Source organism: Lutra lutra, chromosome 5 (assembly GCF_902655055.1).
Source record: "Lutra lutra chromosome 5, mLutLut1.2, whole genome shotgun sequence".
Taxonomy (NCBI): domain Eukaryota; kingdom Metazoa; phylum Chordata; class Mammalia; order Carnivora; family Mustelidae; genus Lutra; species Lutra lutra.
The window spans coordinates 8,480,892-8,486,891 of NC_062282.1; the positions used below are offsets into that span (position 1 = coordinate 8,480,892).

The 6,000-nt window shown below is 42.1% G+C and overlaps 1 long non-coding RNA gene across 1 annotated transcript; it reads left to right on the forward strand.

The window, feature by feature from the left end:
- The first annotated feature begins 1,676 nt into the window (after nt 1-1,676).
- On the forward strand, nt 1,677-4,195 carry LOC125100549 (uncharacterized). Its single transcript, XR_007127586.1, has 3 exons — nt 1,677-1,741; nt 2,574-2,681; nt 3,593-4,195. It is a non-coding gene; the product is annotated as an uncharacterized LOC125100549 (long non-coding RNA).
- Nucleotides 4,196-6,000: the final 1,805 nt, after the last annotated feature.

Here is a 6,000-nt window from a genome sequence, read left to right on the forward strand (position 1 = left end):
ATCTGCGTGTGCATGTGTGCACGTGAACCTCCTCCTCCCAGGTTCCTCCAACACTAATCTTTCCCGTTTCTGGCTTATGTGCCAGTAGCAGAGCTACATTCTCTTGACACACCTTTATGTCAGCCCTGGGTCACTTATGTCACCTCCCATCATTTGCCAGGTAAAGATCGTGCAAAGTAAATTTTGAATTTACCCCAATTGTGGAATTAGAAGTAATGAAATATGCACTCAGCCAATTGAAAATTAAGAGTGGTTCTTGTCAGTGTTCTTCTTGTTGAGTTGTGCGTGATTGTGGACACTGGGTATGAAATGACCTGTTTGAAAACACCTCTGTCACATGAGCGCCAGTGGAAGCAAAGTGGGGCCTGGAGAAGCCGGGGCATTGAGCAAGGGGTCCTCCTTCCTGTTTCTCTGCCCTTCATCTCCTCGGTGAGGCCCATTTTCCCCTTCGAGCCCTCTTCATCCTCGCTCCTTCCCTCCCTCCCTTCCTTACCATCCTCCTTCCACATTTTAGGTAAACGATCTCATTTGTGAAGTGGAAGGCCCTGGCCTCTTTAAACAGGCATTAGCAGACGGAATGGCCTATCTCTTGGGCAGTGGGGTGAGGGTATGGGAGTTGCTCTGAGCACAGCCTCAGGTCCCTCTGAAATCTTACCCTGGGTTGGAGCAGTCCTCACAGGAACCTCCCAGGCTGCTCCTGAGTGGCCTCTGGATGGGGGTCAGGTTCACTTGTGAGCCATTGCTGCTGCCTCCAAGTTTCTGCACACACGTCCCCAAGCATGGGCTGGGGGCAGCTAGGCTCCCTCTGCTGCAGCCCAGGACTGAAGCTACCATTTCCTTGGAGCTCTAGCTCTGTGAGCTGGCCACCTCCTTCCTGGCTTTCCCCCACTGGCTCCCTCCCTTTGTTGCCATCACAGAAGCTGGGGCTCCCCTTATTAACTTTCCTTTAGCCCCTTTTCTTCCCTCCCCCTGGGTAAAGAGTTCCAGCTCTGCAGAGCTCATTGCCTGTGAACCTTCTGTTTAGGCCTCTGCCTGGGTTTCCCACCTACTCTGAGGCAGAGGTGCCTGGAGTCCATCATTCCTGCTGCTTTGGACTTCTGGCCAAAACTAAAGCAGGAAGCAGGAAGTAGGAAATGGGAAGCAGGAAGCAGGAAGTGGAAAGCAGGAAGCAGTTATTTGTGTTACTTCAAGTGTTCTTCCTCTGGGGTCCAAGAAACTTTAGCTTGCCCAGGGGCAAGGAGATGAGTGATGCCGAGAATCCTGCCCTTGGGGCTAACCTGTAGAGAACATTCAGGAAAATTGCTGACCAGGACGCTGATTTCAGCTACTAGAGAAATAACAATGCGAAATAAGAAAAAAAAAAAATACTGAGAACTCTTGTAGAGATAATTCCACTAACTGTTATTTGAATGAAATTCTTCTGGCCCATGCCTGTTTGTCACGGGGCAGATAAAAACTCATGTACATTTAAAAAAGTCTACTTAACTTGGAGGCAAGTTTTCTTTAGTTATAAATAGTCAAATCTCTCTCATACGTGTGCCAGCGTCCTGGTGTATTGGGGTAACACGGTCTAAGGAACCGCGTGAGAGACAGTGACTCGAGAGAGCAATGACTGCGGAGTACGAACCCCGCTGTGGACATTTTATCAAACAGGCTACTTGTGTTTCTTCTTTTCCAGAGTTGATGCATCATGGAAAAATTGAGTGCAAATGAAAACTTCCCATCATACAGGATTTCAAAGGTCCTTTAAGAGCTGTTTCTAAAGCATGCATTCTCAATGGAGCAACATTGTACTCAAGAGAGCGTGAAAATCAGACTCCTTTATATAGTGTTTATGTAGATTTTTATGTGTAAAGCATAGATATACATTCAATACATGAATAAATATACAGTATGTCTTTAATATTAAAATTTCACTGGGAGAGGCATTTGGGCAAAAATGTTTTAAAATGTTTTAAAAGGCTCATTGTGGGATATGGAAAAAAAAGGTTGAGAAACACTGTCCCAATGGATACTTTTCATATTCTTCTATTTTATAGTATTACCTTCTAATTAGTTTTTCAATAGAAAGGTGGATTTTCATATCTTGAGCTTGCTTAAAAGCCAGACAGATCTACTGAAAGTCTGTTACTGCTAGAAGGCAACATTCATCCATCTTAGCCATTGTACAGCTGTCCCCAGGAGAGTCTTCTAGCTGGGAAATCTGCCATGCTATTATAAAATAATAAGGCTGCTTATTGTCCACAGCTCGTGGAAGCAGTCTCATTATTATTTTATGGTCAAATCTCTGGCGATAATAGTATTGATAATTACAACGCCATATTTCATCAAAGCAATCCATTGATTGTAAGATGTGCCATTAAAATCTGACACAATCTGGGATGCTGTAGACTGTCAGACGCAATGAAGAAATGTTAAAATGTGGGAAAATGTGCATATGAAGATCAATGAAGAGCAGAAATGATACCTGACAACCTCTGAGTCTTTCGCACATGCCCGGTTTATCTCACTGAACACTTTCAATGGGGTGATGCCTATTACATGCAATGATACTTCTTATCCCCATTTTTTAGATGAGGACAACTGAGATTCACAGAGGTTAAGTAACTTGCCCAGGGTTGCAGAGCTCCAAAATGTTGGAAGAAAGATAAACTCCAGCGCTCTTAGGCCTCAGCCTTCTGGTAAACACTAGGCTGTATCTTCCTCTGCTTCTTTTCTACTCCCAGTTACCCCAAAAAGCAGGTCCACCTCAGTTCACTTAGCATACAAGTTCCTAGAGAGGGCGCAAAACAAGAAGCTTGTATTTTTCAAATTCATAAGGGGAATTTTATTTCTTAAAGAGGGGCTATGGAAAGAATGCTTTGTTGTGTAGTCTCCCCATGCCCTCCTAATCCCGTAGAAGGAGAATTTATCCTGAAGCCAGAAGGATGAGGGTCTGGTCCTCCCTCCTGCACATACCTGCAGTGGTAACGTGGCTCCAAGTTCACCTTTCTGGTGTCCTATCTTGAAGCATCACAGATCCAGGCTCTCATAGTCACCAGATTCATTAATAAACTCCTGAGGGGGGCACCTGGGTGGCTCAGTGGGTTAAGCCTCTGCCTTCGGCTCAGGTCACGGTCTCAGGGTCCTGGGATCGAGCCCCGCATCGGGCTCTCTGCTCAGCGGAGAGCCTGCTTCCCTTCCTCTCTCTCTCTGCCTGCCTCTCTGCCTACTTGTGATCTCTGTCTGTCAAATAACTAAATAAAATCTTTAAAAAAAAAATAAACTCCTGAGCATGAGATATTAAACTCACACTCCTAATAGGTTTAGAGCTTTCTGCTTGGAGGTTGCTGTCACGGGGAGATGTTCTATTTTTATCTCTCTTTTGCCTTTGTTCTGATTGCTATTCTGTAAAGGATCCTGGCCATCCAGAGTGTATCTAGTTCATTCGACTGGGACACTTCCTTAATGGTATAGAGATAACCAATTGTACAGTTTATATTGGCATTGAGAATTTTGCCTCCCTCAAGAATATTATAATCTTAACTTATTGTTTGAGGCTCCATTGCTTTTGGATAAATATGAAAATGTGTTTTCTCTTTCTCTATTCCAGTGGGCAGTTTTTCAAATGGACTGTAACAGAAGCTTCTCTGTTTGCATTGGGAGTCATCTCAGGTTTACATTCAGAAAACGGAATAAAAATGTGGGCAGCAAACAACTGAGCTAAAGCAGAGGAATGAAAAGAAGTTGTTTGACGAGGATTTGCAGAACAATGGCACAGAGCGTCCTTGCAGGAGGACTTGGAGGTTTCTTGGGAAAGTGGGCGTTTGTGTCTGTTCACCCCAGTCGTCATTCCCAAGGATTCTGAGGACCCCTCATCCCTCAAGAAAACTACATACATAAGGCAGAGGATCCTTCCACACTGGCCTCACTTAGATTGGGATGCATTTCTAGTCAGTTCTTCTTTTCTGACTTTATGTGCTGTTTGAAGTTATTTAAACCAAACCCAAACAGACCAAAAAAATTTCCATAGAAGTTGTTGGCTCCTGGAGCTTACCCCGTAATATTTATTCTGCTAATCTCTGGACAGAAAAATGCCCTGCATTTGTTAACTATACATTTTTCCAAACGCCAAAAGGAAGTTTTTACTTTTCCCCCTAATATTTCTCCATAGTATTAAGTTAGCTTGAGTAAGTATTGTCAAATGAACAAATAAAGTTTGGCCAGTAGTTGGGAATGTGATCTGTTTCTGTTCCTTCTTAGAGTTTGGTGTTAAGGTCTTTGGGAAGGTAAGTTGTTCCTGTGATTCATACTGTTGCTTCCCTAGCAGCTGAGCGGCTGACGGGAGTCTATAAGAGCTGCTCATACTCTTGTCTCTCCCAACCTGGCTTTCAGCAATGTCATGCTGGTAGCTTGAAACCAGGCTCAAAGAAGTATTTACACCACAGAAATTGACAAATCCTACAAACCAGGGCCTTCTCCCTGCTCCTTTCCCACCCTGAGATCCTATTCTTAAATATTTGTGGTTCTCCAGTGCCTATGGCTATTGAATCTTGGTGACAAACCCTAGAAGACACATTATAAATGTTGTCCGGGCCTATAAGAGACTCATTTTAGACCTAAAGACACCTGTAGGTTGAAAGTGAGGGGATGGAGAACCACCTATTATGCTAATGGATGTCAAAAAAAAAGCCAGAATAGCCATACTTACATCAGATGAACTAGATTTTAAACCAAAAACAGTAACAAGAGATGAAGAAGGGTACTGTATCATGATAAATAGGACTATCCAACAAGAAGCTCTAACAATTGCAAATATTTATGCCCCTAACTTGCAAGCACCCAAATATATAAAACAATTAAAACAAAAAATAAAGGAACTCATTGATAATAATAATAATACAATAACAGTAGGGGACTTTAATACCCCACTCACTGAAAAGGACAGATCATCTAAGGAAATAATCAACCAGGAAACAATGGCTTTGAATGACACACAGGGCCAGATGGACCTAACAGATATATTCAGAACATTTCATCCTAAAGGAGCAGAATACACATTCTTTTCAAGTGCATATGGGAAATTCTCCAGAATAGATCAATACTGGGTCACAAATCAGGTCTCAATGAGTGCAAAAAGATTGAGTTCATACTATGTGTATTTTCCAACCACAACATTATGAAATGTGAAGCCAACCACAAGAAAAAATTTGGAAAGACCACAAATACATGGAGGTTAAAGAATATTCTACTAAAGAATGAATGGGGGAGGGGAAGGGAGCGTGGGTGACTCAGTCAGGTAAGTGTCTGACTTTGGCTCAGGTCATGATCTCAGGGTCCTGGGATGGAACCCCACATCGAGCTCCATGCTCAGCAGGCATCTGCTTCTCCACCCAGCCCCTCCCACTTTGTGCTCTCTCTCTCTCTCTCTTTCTTAATCAATAAATACAATCTTAAAAAAAAAACAGAATGGATGGGTTAACTAGGAAATTAAAGAAAAAAATTTAAAAAAAGTACATGGAAACAAATGAGGGTGAAAACCAAAATGGTCCAAAACCTTTGGGATGCAGCAAAAGTGGTCTTAAGAGTGAAGTATATAGCAATAAGGGCCTACCTCAAGAAGCAAGAAAAATCTCAAATATACAATCTAAATTTACACCTAAAGGAGATAGAAAAGGAACAGCAAATGAAGCCTGAAGCCAGCAGAAGAAGGGAAATAATAAAGCTTGGAGTAGAAATAAATGATGTAAAAACAAAACAAAACAAAAACTGTCCAGTAGAATAGATCAATGAAACTAGGAGCTGGTTCTTTGAAAGAATTAATAAAACTGATAAATTCCTAGCCAGATTCATCAAAAAGAGAAAGAACCTAGATAAATAAAATTACAGATGAGAGAGGAGTGATCACAATCAACACCACAGAAATACAAATAATTATAAGAGAATATTATGAAAAATTATATGCCAACAAATTGGGTGATCTGGAAGAGATGGATAAATTCCTAGAAACATGAACTACCA